Source organism: Narcine bancroftii, chromosome 9 (assembly GCF_036971445.1).
Source record: "Narcine bancroftii isolate sNarBan1 chromosome 9, sNarBan1.hap1, whole genome shotgun sequence".
Lineage (NCBI taxonomy): Eukaryota > Metazoa > Chordata > Chondrichthyes > Torpediniformes > Narcinidae > Narcine > Narcine bancroftii.
This window is the reverse complement of record NC_091477.1, coordinates 48,238,490-48,262,513: the sequence shown is the minus strand read 5'-3', so window position 1 is coordinate 48,262,513 and position 24,024 is coordinate 48,238,490.

Here is a 24,024-nt window from a genome sequence, read left to right as displayed (position 1 = left end):
TTAACTCCTTTGCCCACTAGAGTCTTATCTAACTCTCTTTTGAACATAATCAGAAAATCTGCCTCTACCACATTCTGTGGCAGAGCATTCCACAGATTCACACTTCTCTGGGTAAAAAAATGTTTTCTCATCTCCGTCCTAAAGGGCCTACCCTGTATTCTTAAACTATGCCCTCTAGTCCTCGTCTCCCCCATCATTGGGAACAAGTAATCCGACTTCACCCTGTCTATCCCCCTGATAATTTTGTATACCTCAATCATGTCCCCCCTTATCCTTCTAAACTCCATCAGATACCAGTCCAGTTTTTCTAGCCTTTCAGCATATGTCAACCCCGCCATCCCTGGAACTAACCTTGTAAATTTGCGCTGCACACCCTCTATAGCTAGTATGTCCTTCCTCAAAATTGGAGACCAGAACTGGATGCAATACTCCAGGTGGGGTCTCACCAGGGCCCTGTACTACTGCAGAAGGGCGTCTCTGTTCCTGTACTCCAATCCCATCTTTATGAAAGCCAACATGCTATTAGCCTGCTTCACAGCTTTCTGAACCTGCATGCTAGTCTTCAGTGACCGGTGAACAAGTACTCCCAGATCCATTTGCTCCTCCCCACTCCCTAGCTTGTCTCCATTTAAATAATACTCAGCTTTCCTATTATTGCCCCCAAAATGGATAACCTCACATTTGCTTACATTGAACGTCATCTTCCATTCAGCAGCCCACTCCCCCAACCTGTCCAAGTCCCTCTGCATTTTCCTGATATCCTCCTCACACCCCACACCGCCACCCAGTTTCGTATCATCTGCAAATTTGCTCAAGTTATTAATAATCCCCTCATCCAAATTATTTACATAAATTACAAACATCTGAGGACCCAATACCGATCCCTGCGGCACTCCACTCGTCACATCCTGCCATCCTGAAAAAGACCCGCTTACCCCAACCCTTTGTTTCCTATTTCTTAACCAATTTCTTATCCATGTCAGCACCTTACCTCCAATACCATGCTCCCTGATCTTGCCCACTAGTCTCCCGTGCGGTACCTTATCAAAGGCCTTCTGGAAGTCCAAATACACCACATCCACAGGCTCTCCCAAGTCCACCCTCTTTGTCACATCCTCAAAAAATTCCAGAAGGTTAGTCAAGCATGACTTACCCTTAAGGAATCCATGCTGACTAGCCCTTATACTATTATTTCTGCCTAAGTGTTCTGCTATTACTCCTTTTATGATAGACTCCAATATCTTCCCCACCACCGACATCAGGCTGACCGGTCTATAATTTCCCGTTTTATCCCTCCCTCCCTTCTTAAAAATCGGCACCACATCAGCCACTCTCCAATCCTCAGGGACCTCCCCCGAATCTATGGAACTGGAAAATGTCGACCAGTGCTTCCACAATTTCCATAGCAACTTCTTTAAGCACCCTTGGATGCAGCCCATCAGGCCCTGGGGATTTATCAGCCCTCAGTCCCAACAATTTACTCACAACCTCCTGTTTCTGGATCCGGATATCCATTAGATCCCCTACTTCCCCAGGAAAGTTTCCCAAGTCTCTTGACATCGCATGACCATTACCCCCTAACTGACCATAACCTATATCCTCCTTGGTGAAGACAGTTGCAAAGTATTTGTTAAATTCCTCAGCCATCTCCTTGTTTTTGGTAATAATTTCACCCTTTTCCATTCTTAATGGACCAATTTTGGACCGAATCAATTTCTTCCTCTTCACATATTTAAAAAAGCTTTTGCTATCCTCCATTATATTATTTGCTAATTTCCTCTCGTACTTAATTTTCCCCTCTCTTATGACTTTTTTAGTTACCCTCTGATGCTCTTTGAAGGTTTCCCAATCTTCTAACTTCCCACTCTGCTTCGCTATCCTATACTTACTCCCTTTGGATTTGATATTACACTTGATTTCATTAGTTAGCCACGGCTGCCATTTGCATCTCCTAGAGCCTTTCCTCCACTTTGGAATAAATTTGTCCTGAAACCTGTGAAAAATGTCCAAAAATACCTGCCATTTTTCCCCAGTTGTCCTCCCAGCTAGTGTATCTTTCCATTTTATTTTGGCTAGCTCCTCCCTCATAGCTGCATAATCCCCTTTATTTAACTGCAGTACAGATGCTTCCGACTTCCTTTCTTTTTCCCTTTCTAATTGCAGCTCAAAAACAACCATACCATGGCCACTATTCCCTAATGGCTCCCCTACATCGAGGTCACTGCACAGCACCAAGTCCAGAATCGACTTCCCCCTGGTAGGTTCCTCCACTAGCTGCTCCAAGAAAGTATCTCATAGACATTCAATAAACTCAATCTCTTGTGCTCCTGCCCCCGTCTGATTATTCCAGTCCACCTTCATATTAAAGTCCCCCATGACTACTGTATTGCTACCACTTTGACATGCCACTCTTAATTCCTGATTTATACTTCTACTGATATCTAAGCTACTTTTCGGAGGCCTGTAAATGACCCCCATTATGGTCCTCATGGCTTTATAATTTCTTAATTCTATCCAAACAGACTCTACCCCACCTGTTTCAATGTCTTTCCTTTCAGCCGCCTGAATTTCATTTCTTGCCAACAGAGCTACCCCACCTCTTCTTCCTAACTTTCTGTCTTTTCTATAGAACGTGTACCCTGGAACATTTATTTCCCAATCCTGCCCTTCCCGCAGCCATGACTCTGTTACTCCGACAATATCATAACCTCCCATTGCCATTTGTGCCTCAAGCTCATCCATTTTATTCCTTACACTCCGTGCATTCATACACAATACCTTTCTCCCTCCACCTTTGTTCTCAATGCACTTGCCTCTACTCTCCTATTCTTTTTAGTTCCCTTTTTCCTTATTGTTTCACCGTCTAACGGAAACACCCCTATATTCACTCTCCTATCTGCTTCCCTATCAGTCCTGTTCCCTTCCCCCTGCCAAATTAGTTTAAATCAAATCTGACAGCATTTTTAAACCTAACTGCCAGTATATTGGCCCCCATTGCATTCAGATGTAAACCATCCCTCCTGTAGAGGTCTTGTCTTCCCCAGAAGAGATCCCAATGGTCAATGAACCTGAATCCCTGCACTCTGCACCATTCCTCCAGCCACACATTTAACCTCCTGATTTTATTAGTTTTGCCCCCACCCATGTACAGCACAGGTAGCAGCCCCGAGATTACAATCCTGGAGGTTCTGCTTCTTAACCTCCTTCCGAGCTCATGGTAGTCCCTCTTCAGGTTCTCCTCCTTCATCTTATCCACGTCATTTGTACCCACGTGTATCAGGACTTCTGGCCGTTCACCTTCCCCCCCCAGGATACTCTGAACCCTATCCGAGACGTCTCGCACCTTGGCTCCTGGGAGGCAACACACCATACAGGAACACTTATCAGGTTCGCAGAATCTTTTGTCTGTTCCCCTGACGATGGAGTCCCCAATGACCACCTTGTTCCCCTTCCTTCCTTTCCGCACCACCGGTTCCCTTGGTGCAACCTCTGGCAGGTTATCTTCCCCAACTACATCCAATACACTATATTTGTTGCTAAGAGCAGTAGCCACCGGGGTGCTCACCACAGAGCTAGCAACTTTCCCCCCTCCCCTGACAGTAGTCCACTTACCTGATCCCCCCCCCCCCAATATTAACATCAGTCTCAAAGACTTGAGACTGATAGTTTCCATAAAACACTTTCAACACAGCAGGATAACAAAAGCAAATTTGTAACCTTTACGCCATAAAACATCTTTAACTGGATTAAATTCACGTCGGCGTCTGATGACATCTTGACTCAAATCAGGATAGAAGAAAATTCTATTATTCTGAACCATCATTGGAGCTTGCCTTTGTCTTGCATTTTGAACTGCAAGTCGAAGAATTGTCTCTCTGTCCAAATAATTCAAACAACGAACTAACACAGCTCTTGGAGGTTGACCAGGTAGGGGTGGTCTTCTTAAAGCTCTATGTGCTCTTTCCAATACCAATCCGTCAGGAAAAGACTCTGCCCCCAACATCTGGGGAATCCAATTTTTAAAAACAATTGATGGGATCTTGACCTTCTATATCTTCTGGCAAACCCACAATTTTCATATTATTTCTTCTGCTTTGATTTTCCAAATAGTCCATTTTTTTTATTAACTCTTTTTCCCGGGCTCCTAAATCTTTAACTGATTTTTCCACCTTTACTATTGTTTCTGTATTGGATTGTACCTGTTGTTTACATTTAGAAAAATAAGCTTCGAATTTTTTAAAGTTTTCCCGATTTTCTTTAATTTCTGCCTTAACCACTGTTAGGTCTGAAATTATATCAGTATTCATTTGAACCAGCTGGTTCAATTGACCAGTAATAACATCCAAATAAAAAGCAATACCTTCAAACATCATATAAACAGGCTGAGATGCAGTTTGAAATGCAGGATCCAGTTCCATAATTTGTAACTCACTTTCTTCCAGCTCTTCTTCCATTTCCTGTGCAGTGGTAGAGTAAGGTAAGTCCTCTTCTTGTTGTTCTTCAAAAGGCAGCTTTCTAGTCGTTTTACTGCGAGCTTGGACACCCAACGACGAACCTCCGACTTCCTCATGGGGTCGTCGCTGCTGTCCCCCCGCAGACCATTTTAAAATAAAATTATGGAGTTCTCCATAATTAACAGCGCCATCCAACATAATCGCTGCAGATTGCGTTTCTGACATCAGAATCCTCTTCCTCCGCGCTCCTGTCTCTTCCAACGGGGGTGTTCGATGTAACAAGCCTCCAGGCTCATGCCCGACCTCTCGGGAGCACACTCCTTCCTCCGCAGAACAGGTCGAACCAGCACCATCTTGAGACTGGTGAGTAGCTGTTCCCTTAGCTTTTGTCCCCACCGGCGATCGTTGAAACTTGGGGATTGCTGAAAACGGATCTGAGGCTGTTCCAGGTTGTTTAGGCCCCAATTCTTCTGCACTTCAAAACTGTATTTTCTTTTGTAACTGAGACTTAGCTTTTTTTTACATTAGTAGCCATAATGGCTCACCAAAATATCAAACTGAAAATTAAAGTTTCAAAATTAAAAATAAAGGGTTAAAAAACAGGCACTTAAAAGTCTGACCAGAGAAGGCAGGGATTACATGTCTGATCTCTATGCCATCTTGCCACGACCCCACTGTTGCCACATTGTTACTGATCTTCAATATGAGGTAATTTAAATGCTAAATTAACAAACGGTCTTGTCTCCTGATGCAGAACTTACACAAACCTTTCTTCTTGCTCATGCAATGCTCTCTCTCCCTCGTTCACACACACACACACACACACACACACACACACACACTTGCTAGTGCTCTTGCCTAATACTTCTAACCTTGTCTTCCACTGTTGACCCCATGTATCTGCAGTAATTCCTGTTCCTGATCCCCTTTACCAGGAATTTTCTTTTTACTTCCCACCACCCTGTTCTCTTCTCCCCTTTCCTCCTGCCCAAACATGGACTCCTGCCCTTAATTTCCCCTTCCCCTTTAATGGGTACACTCACCCATTCTCCTCACATGGTTCCCATGGCAGCAGAATTAATGGTTGGTGGGAGCTGCCACAGTCCTTGCCGAAAGTCAAAAATACTCCAAACAATATACCATTCCATCTAGATCAGTAATTATTCACCAGCAATACCACACTTCCTAATGTTACGGCTTCTAAGTTATGCACTTTACTGAAGACCACTACACAATTGTCTTTGTTCAGCGCACTTTATGCCTCAGTAGGGAGTCCCTGGACAGGGTTGGTTTCTTAACCAACCTCTTGCATTGTTGAATTGTCTTTTAGGCTGAGATAGGAGTGTGGGAGCAGGAGCATCAGCTGTTTTCTTTTGATTTTATCTCCTATTGTTACTGTTTCCTTTCCGCCTTTCCCAATGTAAGACAGAAAAACTTAGACGTAGCAGGTCTATGTGCAATCCCATTTGCACCTCTTGCCCAAACATTCCACCAGGCATAAGGAGAGATTAAAATAAATTTAAATAACTCAATTTTGGGATTTTCATAATGCTTTTATTTATATAATTCTTCATTTTCACTTAAATTAGGTTTAGAGAGGAAAAGAAAGTACTTACAGCATCAATGTACTGCAGCCAGAATGTATTAATTTACTTGAACTGATTCAATTAACCTGAAGCAAAACGATTTCAATGTCTCTGCAATGCCTCTTCACCAATATTCAATACCTCAGAATGAACTCAACAATTGAGATAATTATTCCCTGTCAGAATGTAATGGCAACTAATGTCAGTGTCCTTGATGTTTCATTGAGGCATTTGGTCCAATATTCTCATCATCCTTCCCTGTCCTGCCTGACTACCTATCAATCAAACACTCCTCACCTGGATCTACCTATTGCTCATGGGAAAGGGTGGTACAGTGGGATGGCTCTGTGGCACAACTGGTTGGACCGCTTCCTCTTAGCTCCTGAGAGCCAGGTTCACTCTTAACCTTGGGTGCTGTCTGTGCAGAGTGTGCAAGTTCTCTCCATGTCCAGCTTCCTCCAGATGTTCTGGTTTCCTCCCACTTGCCAAAGACTCATTCCTTTCTGCCCTTAATTTCCCCTACCTCCCCTTCCCCTTTAATGGGCACACTCACCCATTCTCCTCGCATAAGTAGGTAGATTAATAGTCTCCACTATGGATGAAGTATATAGATTACCACACGGTACAGGCCCTTCATCCCACAATGTTGTGCTGACCTATATATACTTACTAATTTAAAAAAATCCAAACCCTCCCTACCTCATAGCCCTATATTTTTATTTCACCCATGTGCCTGTCTAGGAGACTTTTAAATATCCCTATTGTTTCAGCCTTCACCACCACCCCTGACAAAGCATCCCAGGCAAACACAACTCTCAGTCTTCCTAAACTTTTTTCCCTTCACTTTGTAGAGGTGCCCTGAGAAAAAGGAACTGGCTGTCTATTTTATCTATGCTTTCCACAATCTTGTAGACCTCTATTAAGTCACCTCTCACGTTTCTTCACTCCAAAGAGGAAAGCCCTATCTCTGGTGACCTTGCCTCATAACTCATATGTTCCAATCCTGCTAAATCTCCTCGGCATCCTCTCCATAGTTTACAACAATGAGGTGACCAGAAATGAACACAATATTCTAAATCCGGTCTCACCAAAGCTTTATAAAGCTGCAATTGTTAGCGAAGCAGTTAGCGCCACGGTGTTACAATGACAGTGACCCAGTATCAATTTTGACACTGTATGGAAGGAGTTTGTATGTTCTCCCCGTGCTTGTGTGGGTTTTCCTCAGGTGATCCAGTTTCCTTCCACCCTCCAAAGTATATAGGGGTTGTAGATTAATTGGAGTATTTTGGCAGCATGGGCTCATGAGCTGGATAGATTTTAGACCATTCCGTATGCCTAAATATTTTAAAATATTTAAATTTTGGCATGACCTCATGACTCCTAAACACAATCCACTGACTAATGTAGCCTGGCAAGCCATGAGCCATTTAATTATCCTATCAACCTCTGCATGGCAAGCTTGAGAGATCTGTGGATTGGACCCCGAGGTCCCTCTGTTTTTCCACATTGTTAAGTATCCTACCATTAGCCATGTGCTCTGCCTTCAAGTTGGACCTTTCAAAATGCATTACCTCGCACTTATCCAGATTGAGCTCCATCTGTCACTCTTCTGCCTAACTCTGCATCCTATCTATATCCTGTAATAACCTACGACAACCTTCAATACTTTCCTCGAACTTTTTATAATCTGCACACTTACTGACTTATCTCTTTACATTTTTGTCCAGGTCATTTATAAATATCACAAAGAGCAGTGTCCCAGAACAGATCCTTGCAGAAGTCTACTAGTCACTGACCTCTAGGCAACAACAACCTTGCACTCAATGTTACCAAAACTGAAAAGTTGAGAATATTGGACCAAATGCCTCAATGAAACATCAAGGACACTGTTGACTTCAAGAAGGGAAAACCAGAGGTGGACAATCTAGTAATCATTGGGGAATCAGAGGTGGAGAGGGTGAGCAAATTTAAGTTCTTGGGAGTGACTATCTCAGATGATCTTTCTGGACCCAACGCACTAATGGTATCATGAAGAAAGCATGACAGCGCCTCTACTTAGGAGTTTGCGAAGGTTTGTTCGGACATCAGAATTCCTGGCAAATTTCTACAGATTTGTGGTGGAAAGTGTGCAGACCAGCTGCTCACAGTCTGGTATGGGGACACCAGTACCCCTGAGTGTAAAGCCCTCCAAAAGGAAGACATGACCCAGGACATCACAGGCAAAACCCTTCCTACTATCGAGAACACCTACAGGGAATGCTGACATTGGAAGGCAGCAGCAATCATCAAAGACTCACACCATCCAGCACACACTCTGTTTTCAATGCTGCCATTAGGAAAGTAATACAGGTTGTACCTCTCTTACCCGGTGCTCTGTGGTCTGCCAACTCCCATGGTCTGGCATGTTTGAATCTGCCGCCATTGGTACAAACTCCTTAGAGACAGCGTGGGACTTGAGCCTTGGTCCTGATTGTTGGTGCTGTAAAGGATGAATCTGCTGCAATCGAGTCTGGAGTTTGAGTCCCATACTATCTGACAGGAGTTTCCTGATCGCTAGCACTGAAAAGGCATTGCATTCACTGCCACGCCAATCGTGCTGCTGCACAGTATTATTTCCTGTTTTAAGCTTTGCTCTACCTTTGATAATGTTGACATAGGGGGTTCCCTTAGGGGTCAATTTCTGTTTTCTGCCATTTTCTGTGGTTGGGCAATGGGAGGTCCTAATGTCACCAGATTAAAGAGATGCAACCTGTATAGGTGAGACAAGACCCACACCATCAGGTTCAGGAACAGCTGCTGCCCTTCCACCATCAGACTCCTCAACAATAAACTCAATCATGGACTCTTACTTGTGCGCTTTGTTTGTTTTTCCCCCCTCTGTATTGACTTTGTTTACATTTCTTTATTTGTTTACGTGTACAGTTTTTTTTCATTACCAATCAGTGGTAATTCTGCCGCACCCCCGATAAAGAATCTTTATTAGTATGTTATATCATGTATGCACTCTGACAATAAATTTAAAATCTGAATACTTTCTGTCCACTACGACGCTCTGCTTTTTACAGACAAACCAATTCTGAATCAATACAGCCAAGGTTCCATGGATGCCATGACTCATAACTTTCTGAATGAGTGTCCCATGGGGGACCTTGTTAAATGCCTTGGTAAAATCCCTTTAGACTACATCTACCTTCATCATTTTCTTTTGTTACCTCCTCAACAAACTCAACTCGGCTTCCCTTCACAAATCCATGCTGAATATTCCTGAGAATACTGTACTTCTCCAAATACTCATAAATCCTGTTCTTCCGAATCCTCTCTAGTAGTTTGCCCATCAGTGATGTAAGATGTTCAGGTTCTCTAATTCCCAAGATTCTCCCTATTACCTTTTTTAAAACCAGTGCACCACATTTGTCATTCTCCTATCCTCCAGTACCTCCCCTGTGGCCAAGAAGGATACAAAAATCATCATCAAAGCCCCAGCCATCTTTTCACTTCCTTCCCATTGCAACCTGGGATATACCTCATCCGATCCTGGGGACTTATTAATCCTGATGTTTCTATGAAGATCCAGCATTTCTTCTTTATTAATCTCAACATGGTCCAGCACATAAAATTGTTTTATTCCAATCTTACCTTAATCAATGTTTTTTTTTCTCTCTGGTGAATACTGAAGCAAAGTATTCATTTAGGACCTTCCAGCCTTGTCTGCCTCCTTTATTCTTAAGTGGCCCTATCTTCACTCTTGTCATCCTTTTGTTCTTCATGTAAGCAGAGAACAGGGTAGGTGAGTGGCTAATCCTGAGGGGAGTTGATGGGAGTATGACAAAAGTAAAATCGGATCAAGTCTCTGGCATGGAGTCTGGTCCTGTAGCTAAGAAAGGATGGGAGGAGAAAAGGTGAACTGTAGTAAAAGGAGATTCTATTTTTTGGGGGACAGATAAGAGGTTATGTGGAAGAGATTAAGTATCCCGGATGGCATATTGCCTCCCTGGTTCCAATGTCCAAGATCTCTCAGATCAATTTCTCAGCATTCTCAGGAGGGAGGGTGAGGAGCCAGATGTCATGGTCTACACAAGGAACAATGACATGGGTAGGAAAGCTGAGGAGGACCTGCAAGGAGAATTCAGAGAGGTAAGCACTAGGTTGAAAGACAGAACTTCCAGGGTTTTGATCTCAGGATTATTACCCACGCCATGTGCTAGTGAGGTTAGGGATAGGAGTATTTTGGCAGGGGTGCTCTGGGGATTTTCTATCTGATGTCTGAGAGCCAATAATTGATCCTTTACAATTTATTTGCTGGTGACCATGTTTCGTGGGAGGGGTTAGATTAGTAATGGAGGGGGGGGAGTCTTTTTTTTCTTTTTTCTCTTGTTTTTTTTCTACAACTGGAGAGATTGGTCTATTTAGATAATCACAATATTAGATTATGAGGTGAAATTCTTGTAGTGCACTACCAGTAACCACAAACAATAGGCTGAGGGAACGATAGGCTTTAATATAAAGAACCTTACTGGTCTGGATCCAGGGAAGGGAGAGGTGGCTTGACCTTTATGGCCCAGGACCACAGGGGGGGAGTCATAGGGTATGAGTCATCAGTGGGTGGGCCGATAGTCCACCATAACTCTATACAATGGAGTAGACCTATCATCACAATTCTCTTAAAGATATTTCACATTTTTGAGAAATAGAAGAATGTAGAATTGACATGTGACTCATAATCTGTATTTCATTATGTAAAAGCAGTATATAATTAATATCTAAACAATGTATCCATGTAATATTTCTCTCTATTAAATTAATAAAAGTATTTTTTTAAAAAGAGATAATGCAGTTTAACACATGCTTAAAGACATGGTGCTGGATGGAGGGCTTCAGTTTTATGGATTAATGGGCTCTCTTCCAGAGAAGGTGGAACCTGTTAATATCAATGACAGGATGTTTTGCATCTGAACTAGAGTGGGACTAATATCTTTGTGGGAATGTTTGCTAGGCCTGCTTCAATGTGTTTAAACTAAATTTTCAAGGGGATGGGAACTAGAGTAGATAGAGGATTGGATGAGTGAAGAGATTATGTAAAAATTGCATGCACTATTAGAAGTCAACGGATTGTACAGAATGGAAATTTTCTAAAGTGCATCTATTTTCAGTGTAAGGAGTATTGTAGGGAAAGCTTACAAGCTTGGAGAGTGGGTTAGCACTTAGAATTATGACATTGTGGCCATTAGTGAAACTTGGTTGCAGGAGGGGCAGGACTGGCAGCTCAATGTTCCGGACATCCGTTGTTTCAGACATGATAGAGTAGGGGGGATGAAAGGGGGAGGAGTACCATTGCTCTTCAGGGAAAATATCACAGCTGTGTTCAGGCAGGATAGGGCAGAGGGCTCATCTGCTGAGGCTATATGAATGGTGGTGAGGAATGGGAAAAGTATGACCACACTCATGGGGTTGTATTATAGTCAGCAAGAATTGGAGGAGGAAATCTGTAGAGAGCAGGAAACATAAAGTTGTGATAGGAGGGGATTTTAATTTTCCATATAGTGACTAGGATTCCCATACTTTAAAAGAGCTGGATGGCTGGGAGTTTGTCAAATGTCTTCCAGAAAGTTTTCTAAATCAATATATAGAGGTATCAACTAGAGAGGATTCAATACTGGATCTTCTTTTAGGAAGTGAGACAGGACAGATGATAGAAGTATGTGTAGGGTAACATTTTGGGTCCAATGATCATAATGGTATTAGTTTCACGTTAATTATAGAGAAGGATAGATCTGGGCCTTGGGTTGAGATTATAAATGGGAGAAAGGCTAATTTTGAGAAAATGAGAAAGGATCTAGAATTCATGGATTGAGATAAATTGGTTTCAACCAATGATATGTGAGGTAAATGGAGGCCCTTCAAACATTTTGAGAGTACAGAGTTTGTATGTTCTTGTCACGAGTAAAGTTAAGGTTAGCAGGCTGTTCAAGGAATATTGGGGATCTTAGTCAGAAGAAGGGAGAGGTGTATAGCAGATATAAGCAACATGGAAGAAATGAGATACTTGAGGACTATAAAAAAATTTCCTCCAAAAAACCTCAAGAAAGAAATCAGGAAAGCTAAGCAAAAGACATGAGGTTATGTTGGCAGAGAATAGGAAGGAAATCCTTATGGTTTCTGTAGGTTTGTTAACAGCACAAGGATATTAAGGGACAAAAGTGGTCCCCTTGAAGATCAGTGTGGTTGGCTTTTATGGAGCCAAAAGAGATGGGGTAGATCAAATGTTTTCTTTCTCATCAATGTTCACTCAGGAAATGGGCACAGAGTCGTGGGAAGAAAGGTAAACAAACAGTGAGGTCATGGAAACTATACAGATAAAGAGGGGGAAGTGCTGTCTTATAGCAAATAAGGGGTGGATAAATCCATAGAGCCTGACAAAATATTCCCTCTGACACTGAGGGAGACTAGTGTAGAAATTGCAACGGCTCTGGCAGAATTATTTAAAATGTCCTTCATCAGAGATATGGTGCCAGAGAATTGGAGGGTAGCTCATGTTGTTCCATTGTCTTTTTTTGAATATTTTATTTAAAATCAACATATATATATAACAACAATTAATAAATCATGAATCACAATAGTAGAGTTTACAAATATATGCTGATTAATATATAAGAAGGAAAAGAAAAAGAAAAAACCCAATTAATTCCCCCAACCCTTAATAACCCTATTAAACTAAAACATAAATCTAAATTGCCCAATTACATAGTTATATAATAATTTCAATTGCTTTGGAGGATGCTCTAGGATCCAAAAAAAAATTTTCTAATAATATCCTTACCCATTTCAGGGAAAACTTCATCGGTTGGAGGACTATTTATAATTTTAGTTCCACATATAGAACATTGATCTGATGTATCCAATTTCCATTTATTCAATTTTTGAGGTATAATATATAATTGATGTAAAAAATTAAGATGAAGTAATCCATAATCTTGCATTAATTGTATTGAACATTACATAAATTTTGCCAAACCTGCTGATCTATTGATGTACTTTAATCTTGTTCCCATCTTTCCTTTGACTTAAACCTAATTTAGGTGCTTTTTCTTGTAAGATCATATATGCTTTTGAAATAATTTTTTTTAACCATTCCATCAGCGATTAATTGTTCTAAATCTTTAGGATCTTTTAAAATCATATCAGATCTTAATTTCTCTCTTAAATAAGCTCTTAATTGAAAATAACAAAAAGTGTATTGTGAGGAATATCATTCGTAATTTTTAATTTGTTAAATGACATCAGCCTACCATTGTCATAACAATCTCCTAATTTAGAAATTCCTTTATTATTCCAGATATTCAAAAAATTATCTTTTGAAATAATTAAGAGGATTAATGACAAAATTTAATGACAAAAGATTTCCATTAATTTCTAACTTAATTTTATTTCAAATGTTTCAATATTGGAGCATTGGTATCAATTGTCATCAACCTCGTACCCATTTATAAATAAATTCTTCAGGGATAGTTTCTCCAATCTTAATTACTTCAATTTCAATCAATGATGGTTTAATTTTCCCCCAAAAAATAAGCAAGAAATTTTAATTGTGCTGCTTTATAATAACTCCTAAAATTATGAAGTTGTAATTCTCCTAATTCATATTTCCATGTTAATTTTTCTGAAGATTTTCTTGCCATTTTCCTAACTTGTTTATTTAAATCCTGAAAATTTTTTTGTCTGGAATAAATATTGAATTCTCAGGAAAAAAAATCTTAATACAATTAACTCTTCCGATTAAAGTAATAGGTAAATTTACCCTCTTCTTTAAATCTTCATCTATTTTCTTAAATAATAGAATATAATTTAATTTGTATAAATTTTAAAAATTGTTATCAGTACGTATATCTAAATATTTAATCTTCTCTGTCAATTTAAATTGAATATTTTTTCAATGTTGTGAATAACCCACCTGTACTAATTTCATCACCTCACATTTTTCCCAATTTATTTTCTATCCTGAAACTTTTTCATATTCTATCAACTGCTTATAAAGTCTAGATAATGATAATTGTGGCTGAGTTAAATACACCAACACATCATCTGCAAATAAATTAATCTTATGTTCAATTTGATTTATTACAAATCCTTTCAACTGTTAATCAGACAAATCCTTTGTGCAAAGGGTTTGATAGCCAAAGTAAATAAAGCTGATGATAAAGTGCATCCCTGTTTACTCAATCTAGTTAAATTAAATTATTGAGATACCTGTCCATTAGTTATTACTTTAGCCTTAGGATTTGTATATAAAGGTTTAATCCAATTTATAAAATTTGATCCAAAACCAAATTTACTAAAAATTTTAAATAAAAAATCCCATTCTAACCTATCAAAAGCTTTTTCTGCATCTAAAGCCACTGCTATACTTAAATCCTTTTTCTTTTGTGTTAAATGCATTATACTTAATAACTTACTATATTTTCTGAAGTTTGTCTATTTTTAACAAAGCCTGTTTGATCCATATTTATCAATTCCATAAGATAGTCATTAATTCTATTTGCTAATACTTTTGATATAATTTTATAATCAACATTTAATGATATAGGTGTATATGAAGCTGGTTTTAATGGATCTCTATCTTTTTTAGGCAAAATTGTAATTATCACTGGAAAATCATTAGATTTAAAAGCTTGTTCTATTACATTCATAGATAAAAGAATCATCAAATCTTTAAATTCTTTATAAAATTCAACTGGAAACCCATCTTCCATTTATTATTTTGTAAACAATTAAGTGCATTATAGACATCATGTTCAGTAAAAAGACTATCTAAATCATCTTTACCTGTCTCAGTTAACATTGGTAATATAATTTGTGACAAATAATCATCTATAATTACATCATCATGTAACGATTCCGATATATATAATTATTCATAAAATTCTTTAAAAGTTTCATTTATTTCTTTTGGTTTAAATGTCATTTCATTATTCTGTTGTATTGCATTCATTATTCTAGGAGACTTTTCTGCTTTTAATTGCCAAGCTAAAACTTTATGAGATTGTTAACATAATTCATAATATTTCTGATTAGACCATAATATTATTTTCTCTGTTTTATATGTAAGCATTGTATTATATTGTAATTTCTTATTAGTTAAACTTCTATATTTATTCTCTGAAGATAGTTTTTGAATTTCTTTTCTAACATAGATATTTCATTTTCTAATTTATTTATATCTTTCATATGTTCCTTTTTTAATTTTTGAAATATAAGTTATAATTTGTCCTCATAAATAAGCTTTTAATGCATCCCAAATAATAAAATTATCTTCTGTTAAATATAAATTTATATCACAGAACAATTATATATGTTGTCAATTCTATATTTTCCCTTTTTAATAATAAAGAATTTCTTCTTTTCTTCTTCTTTGGCTTGGCTTCGCGGACGAAGATTTATGGAGGGGGTAAAAAGTCCACGTCAGCTGCAGGCTCGTTTGTGGCTGACCAGTCCACAACAGACTCGCCAAGGCAAATAGCGCCTTTGGAAGACTACACAAAAGAGTCTGGAAAAACAACCAACTGAAAAACCTCACAAAGATAAGCGTATACAGAGCCGTTGTCATACCCACACTCCTGTTCGGCTCCGAATCATGGGTCCTCTACCGGCACCACCTACGGCTCCTAGAACGCTTCCACCAGCGTTGTCTCCGCTCCATCCTCAACATCCATTGGAGCGCTCACACCCCTAACGTCGAGGTACTCGAGATGGCAGAGGTCGACAGCATCGAGTCCACGCTGCTGAAGATCCAGCTGCGCTGGATGGGTCACGTCTCCAGAATGGAGGACCATCGCCTTCCCAAGATCGTATTATATGGCGAGCTCTCCACTGGCCACTGTGACAGAGGTGCACCAAAGAAAAGGTACAAGGACTGCCTAAAGAAATCTCTTGGTGCCTGCCACATTGACCACCGCCAGTGGGCTGATAACGCCTCAAACCGTGCATCTTGGCGCCTCACAGTTTGGCGGGCAGCAGCCTCCTTTGAAGAAGACCGCAGAGCCCACCTCACTGACAAAAGGCAAAGGAGGAAAAACCCAACACCCAACCCCAACCAACCAATTTTCCCTTGCAACCGCTGCAATCGTGTCTGCCTGTCCCGCATCGGACTGGTCAGCCACAAACGAGCCTGCAGCTGACGTGGACTTTTTACCCCCTCCATAAATCTTCGTCCGCGAGAATTTAATCTCCATCTATATACCGAATGTTGTTTTTCAGCAAATTCCACTTCAATCAACAAAGGAGAATGATGAGATAATATTCTTATTTTATACTCAATATTCAAAACTCTTTATAGATTTTAAGCCGAGAGCAAAAAAAAATCAATTCTAGAAGATGTATTAAATCTATTAGAATAAAAAGAATAGTCTCTATCGTTAGGATGTATCCTTCTCAATATATCAATTAAGTTTAAACCCTTCATTTAATATAACAATGTTTTAGCTGCTTTAAATTTAACTATTCTTCTCGAGAATCTATCCATTGAAGGATATAAACAAAAATTAAAATCTCCCCCTACTAAAATATTTTCATGAACATTTGTTAAATTCAAAAAAAGTATCGTATAAATTTTTCATCATCTATATTTGGTGGATATATATATATATATATATATATATATATATATATATATATATATATTTAAAAGTGTCCATTCCTCTGAGAATAATTGACAATTTACCATTATATATCAAACAGCTGAAACTGTGACCACATACATTTTTCTTAAATAAAATTACCATTCCTCTAGATTTAAAATTAAATGAAGAAAAAACTACCTGATCTACCCAATCTCTTTTTAATTTTAAATGTTCCTTTTCAGTTAAATGAGTCTCTTGTTAAAAAGCGATATCTACTCCCATTTTTGTAAAATAAGACAAAATCTCTTTCTTTTAATTTTTTTGTTAATGCCATTAATATTAAAACACAATCTTATTTGCTTTATTCATTTCCCTTATTTATAAATTTTCCAAAGTTCTCTTCCATCACAAGTTGTTCTGTTGTATGGAAAAAAAAGCTCCAAAAGTAATGCTGGAAATTATAGGCCAGTGAGCCTGATGTCAGTAGTAGGTAAATTATTGGAAGGTGTTCTAAGAGATGGGATATACAATTAATTGATAACCAGAAACTGATTAGGGATAGTCATCATGGCTTTGTGTGTGGTAAATTCAGTTTTGTGAGGAGGTTACCAGGAAAGTTGACAAAGGAAAGGCTATGGATGTTGTCTACATGGTCCTTAGTAAGGCCTTTATCAAGATGCCACATGGGAAGTTAATCAGGAAAATTCAAATGCTAGATATTCATGGTGATTTGACATTGGCTGGACGGAGAACCTAGAGAGTAGTGGTGGATGATTGCTTCTCAGATTGGAGGCCTGTGACTAGTGGTGAACCTCAGGGATTGGTGCTGGGACCATTGTTGTTTTCACCTACATCAAAGATCTTGATGATAATGTTGTAAATTGGATCAGCAAGTTTGCAGATGACATGAAGATTAGAGGTGTTGTGGACTGGAAAGAATGTTTTCAAAGCTTGCAGAGGGAACTGGACCAGCTGGAAAAATTGACTAAAAGATGGCGGGTAGAATTTAATGCAAACAATTATGTGGTGTTGCATTTTGGAAGGACAAACCAAGAAAGGATATATATGGTGAATAGAAGTGCACTGTAGAGTGTAGAAGAACAGAGGGACCTAGGAATACAGATACATAATTCCCTGAAAGTGGTGTCACAGGTGGATAGGGTTGTAAAGAAAGCTTTTGCCATATTGGCCTTCATAAACCAAAGTATTGGAGTTGAGATGTTATGGTAAAGTTATATAAGACATTGGTGAGGCCAAATTTGGAGTATTGTGTGCAGCTTTGGTCACATAACTACAGGAAAGATATCAATAAGATAGAAAGAGTGCAGAGAAGATTTACTAAGCTTTAGGAACTGAATTATAATATGAGGTTAAACACGTTAGGACTTTATTCCCTGGAACATAGAAGAATGAGGGGAGATGTGATTGTAGTATTTAAAATTATGAGGGGGGTAGACACAATAAATGTAGATAGGCATTTTTCCACTGAGAGTAGTTGAGATACAAACCAGAGGAGATAGGTTAAGAGTGAAAGGGGAAAACTTTGGTGGAATGTGAGAGGGAACTTCACAATAGAGCGGTGGAAATGTGGAAGGACCATCCAGCTGAGGTGGTGAATGCAGACTCAATTTTAACATTTAAGAAGAATTTGGACTGGTACACAGATGGGACAGGAGGTATGGAGTGCTATGGACTGGGTGCAGGTCAGTGGGACTAGGCAAAAACATAGTTCAGCACAGACCAGAAGGGCCAAAGGGGCCTGCTTGTGTGCTATAGTATTCTATGGTTTAATGGTTCTATGAAGTAGTAGACTAAATGGGTGAATAACAGTTAGCATTGACCCAGTGACTGAAGGGCCCGTTTTCAGGCAATACAACAATAATTGCTGTTGTGTGGGACTGATGCAATACTGCACTGATCAGTAAAAATAACAATATTTCTCTATCTTGAAGCAGGGTTGCATTTTTGCAGTTCAACTGCTTCAGAGTCAACTATCTTTGATTTGCATGTTAGAAAAATAGAGGGTTATGGGTTTGAAGTCAGGAAAAATTAGATTGCTGTGGAGCAGGTTTACTTATAGTAGGTCAGCTCTGCGTTGTGGGCTGAAGGAACTGTACTGTTCTGCAATGTTCCATGTTCTATTTAAAATAAACTGAATTGAAATTCTCCAACTGGTTTATTAATCCAGCTATTCATCAAAGCATAATCACTCTACTGCACTGAGTGGAAAGCCAATATTCGTGAATAGCTGATGAGCACTGTTTAGTATATAAATTAAAATGCCTGGGCCCTCTCTTCAGGTTTACATTTAAGTTTCATGGCTTAGAAATTGGAAGATATCAGGAGGAGAGGGAAACCAAAACATCGGCATCCCCAAGAAATAAAACGCGAAAATCTGTACATGCTGTGATTGACTTAAAAACACAAAGCTGGAAAAACTCAGCAGGCCAAACAGTGTCCTTTATATAGTGAAGGAGAAGATACGTAACCCACATTTTGGGCTTGAGCCCTTTATCAAGGAATGAAAGATGTCAGCAGGCTTCTGAAGAAAAAGTAGGGGAAGTGCCCCTACTCGCTCCCAGGAAGTAGAGGCAAAAGGAGATAGAATCATTAAAAATAACTATTTTAGCTGCACTGTTATCTCATCTGGAATGATTTTAAAAAGGAAAGAAATAGACAACAACTTTCCTAATTTCATTATTTTCCCAAACCACTGTTCAGCCAGAGAATTAATGATGAATATAACAGTAGTTGAATATATCTGGCATTATGTAAGTTCTGTTATGCCTGCAGAAAGCTCCAATAAACTCCACTGTGGTAAATTATAAGATATTTTATTTTAATGTTTCTAAATATTGGCCAGAATAACCTTTTCTTCAAAATGGTGCTGTGTGGATCTCTGAGGGCATATTAGGTCTTGTTTGATCTAGGAAGAATACAATTGATGATCAAAGATAATCATGGTCTTATTAAAAAAAAATCATTGCCATGGACAATATTAGTCCAGCTTCTTGACCCAATAGCAAGGTTGAAAGGTGGCCGTACCTCCCAGCTGGAAAGGGTGGTTGTGAGATGCAATAGTAACTTTGCACAGGAAACAGAGGAGGATGGGCAAAGGGGGATGAGGAGGATAGGAGTTATTGACTTGGAGTGAATCAGATTGTAAATCACGTAATAGTGAGGATTCTCACCCAAAAATCAGTTTCTTCTTTCCACAGGAAAAACAAGTGCAAAATTAACTCAGAGCTAAGCCTAAACTAACATCTATTGGTGTCTTGTTTTCCACAAACAAACTTCAAAACTACAAGCAAGTGCATTATATACAATAGGCTTTAGACTTTCAAAAACGGTCATCCTTTTTTTCTGTAAAGGTGTAAGTGTAGAATAGCCCAACTCATTGATAATACTGCAAATTAAGGTGAAAAATCCACCTATTTTGTCTCAAAAGGACACGATGATCATATTAATTGGACTCCTACTACCAATGATGTTAGGACTTGTCATGCAAATTTTTAAATTTGAATTAACTAACAAAAAATTAAAATTAAATTTTAAATTTAGACCGAGCACAGTGACAGGCCATTTCGACGCACGAGTCCATGCCTCCAATTAACCTACACCCCTGGTATGTTTCAAACGGTGGGAGGTAACCTGAGCCCCTGGGGAAAACCCATGCAGACACGGAGAGAACGTACAAACTCCTTACAGACAGCATGGGATTCGAACCCAGGTCCCGATCGCTGGCGCTGTAAAGGCGTTGTGCTAACTGCTACGCCAAACATGCTACTCCAAATATATTTGACCATAAATATAAGAGAAAAAAAAGTTGCATATCTCTCCATACCTCCTCAATAATTCAGGTCTTGAGCCCCTAAAGCTACATATGAAATGTGTTTCAGTGCGTTCTGGCTGGATTATCAACTGAGATTAATTTAAATTGGGAAGTAGATGAATGAAATATCATCTTTGTTGAATTATTTTTAGAAAATATTAAACCAAGGTGAAATTTAGCTGCTAATACTTTCATTGAGTGTGAGGATAAAAGAAGTAAAGGGGGTTTGTACCCAAAGCCAGATCCCATCACTTCTGGCTCCGTCCAAGCAAGCCCAAATTTTCAGCCTGGACTTCATAACAATCAGTGACGCATACTTAGTTCTTTCCCTGGCTTGCTGGAATGTAAAGGGACTATAATAAATCAGAAATGACAAAAAAAATTGAAATGAGAGAAAAGAAAGTTGTTTGATTTGAGACTACAAAAGGTGGATATTTCACGCTGCCAAACACTACTATTCCATGCTGCTGTCTCCTCTGGGCCCCTTTCTACAGCTACAAACACAATTGTTCATTTGACAGCAGGCTGAATGGGCTGTCAACCTTCACAGTCTTTTTTTTCATGTATATTTAGATCTGGACATATTTGAAAGTTCCCAGAGGCAGGGAACATTTGTCCTTTTGAAAGACTACCAACCAATTTATTGCCCACAATTGCTAAAAAAAATGCTTTATTAATAAATGAATGGGGCTATTTGTTATATATTATTGAAAGCCTTGATACCAGTAGGTTTGAATGATACATAAAATATAGGCCACTAATTTATTTATTACAGAAAATAATGATTTTCGCATTCCATTGCCCCAGGTGACCTGGCCAATAAGATGTCCATGAAGTGGAAGTTGAGTAGGGTGTTTTCTGTAGGCTTCACTATACATCATGATTGACAACCACTTTACATAAGTACATTGAACAAATAATTTATAGATCCATTTTGTTAATGTTCTCTGACGATTTAATATATCTGTTTCAGAGTCTTGAGAACTTAGAAGAAACAATAGCAAATTATTGCAAATTAAACAGGGAATATTCTTTGGTGTTTAATGATTTAATGTGGTGAATTAAATTCAGCTCCTTCTGAGTTTTCTTAAATTTGCAAATATAATTACAATGTCAGGTGTTCAAGTAATATTCTGATGAAACATATAACAAATCAAAAACCTAATTTCACTTAATAAATTAGCTCATAAATATTTGAATAATCATAAATATGTCATTTCTAAATGAAGCGTAAAATATTCCTTTTATGGGGTGGATATTTTTTCCCACTTGGTCCTTCGGCAGCCCAATGTTGCAAGTGTGCAAACCTGCCCCACTCGCTGGCTGGTCCGGGAGGTTAAGACTATTGATATGAGCCCAGAGGACCCCAAAACCTAGCAGCAATAGGAATGCACCAAGACAAATGGTTACTTAAACAAAAGTTACTTTTAATGATCTTTAAACATAAAAACAGGATCAAACTTTAACTTATTACTATTAACTTAACTTAACCCCCTTCTAATTCTAAGTGCATGTGTATGTGTAAGTTCAGAAAAGTTTTTTGATTCACAGTTCAATCTCACTTTTCATTCCTCCAAGTTCACCAATATCAGTCAATTATTTACTATGCACAGAATTTAACATTTATGAATTTCACCAGGCTTTGGTAGTTGAAAAATAAATGGTTCATGTTGGTTTTCAGTGAGAGATTTATTGCTCGTTGGACACCCTCATCTGATTCCTTCTGATCAGCCACTTCAGTGTCTTGCTGAAGAAACTTGCCCCATCGGGGTTTTCCAGATGACAACCTCTTTCTTTCAGGTCACCACAGAGTCCCTCTTCTGTTTCCCTTATTTCAAGAGAAACATTATACAAATAGCTATCTACTCTTGTATGGACCACAAGGGCTTTTACCAGACTGATCTAAGAACTCACAACCCGTCTTCAAAATGAGGGTTTTCCACAAGCTTGCCAGCAATGCATGTTCCAGTGCCTGCTGCTGAACTGTAGAACTGAATTCTCTCTCTCTCTCTCTCTCTCTCTCTCTCTCTCTCTCTCTCTCTCTCTCACACACACGCACATGACCCTCTTGCTGCACTCAGACAGACTGCGGCTCTGGACCTAATCTTCCAAGTTGGTTCATCTGTTGCTTTCCAAAACAATGATGCATTACTCCACAGCATGTCCAATTAATACTTACTTGTGAAGTCCTAATAGGCATCCCTCAAAGTTTGTACAAAGGCACCCAGAACCTGGACTGTCTGGTTTGAGCAGAGCTCCAGCAATTTAAATGAGATCTGTTTTGAAGTGTTTGTATCCGTATGTGACCTAACTAAATAAAACCTGCAACGATTTATCTTTTTTAAAATATATCTATATACAATATAAAATATAACATAATCCATCACACTACCTGTGGTCACTGATGTCCCTTTTGCAGTTTTCAGGATTAAAGGAATGTTTTGCAGTAACTATGTTTTTTGAAATAAAATGGGTTTTTCAACATCTCAACACGGTTCCATCCATCCACCCAGCTAAGCTTGCTGAAAGACATCTCTGACACCTATTCTTTATGCTTCAAGAGAGAGCATATCACCCAGTTCAGATATTTTACTTTTTCTCTGTTTCAGTTCTTACTGTTGATTTCTCCGGCTCCAGATGTTGAAAACTGAACTGAAATAAAATTGATAGATATTAACTTAAAGTTTGGGAATGATTTTATATTTTTGTTTTATATAGAGTGTTCTATGGATGGTGGTGGTGATGGGGGAATAGCTACTTGGAGTTTAGCAGCCAGCATTATTCTCCTATTTATATTCTGTCTATCTTTGTGAATTTGGCAGCAGTAAAACAGTCTTTGGGGTTGGAGTAAATCACCGCAGGAACTCAGTGAATCGAACAGCGTCAGTGGGAGAGAAACAATGGGTTAATGTGGTGGTTTTCAGACTGCCCCTCCTAAACTCACATTCCATCTTCAGCAATCCCTATGCCATAAGTCCTCTTTGATGAGTGAGGGATTGCTTAAGGTGGTATTTGAGTGGGAAGAAAAAGGTTTGAAAACCAGTTTTAATCGTACCTAATTGACTCATTATGTGCAAGGTTTCATAACTCCAAAGGAAATGGGCCAATGACAATTTTTCTCAAGCAAAATATTTCAGTAACAATTGGGTCTAGAACAAAGGATCTCATCCTTCCCTTCCCACTCACAGAGCACTTACAGCGTAGGGATTGCTTAAGGTGGAATGTGAGTTTAGGGTGGAATAGTTTGAAAACCACTGGGTTAATATTTTGGGTCAGAACTGTTCATCAAGAGTAGAGTGCAGAGGGGAGATAGCCAATATAATTGGTTGGGTTAGACAGGGGATTGGTGAACCGAGGAGGGGTGATGACTGATGGACAGATGGGGAGGTTGAGGGGTGGAGTAGGCAGTTGATTGGTAGGTCCCAGATAAAAGGAGAGAGAGGCAATAAAAAAAGGAGTTAGATGGATGATGGTGAGTCAGATAGGGTGAAGCTGACTGAAGACCATGGGAGGGTGTTAACTGGAAACCAAGGCTACCA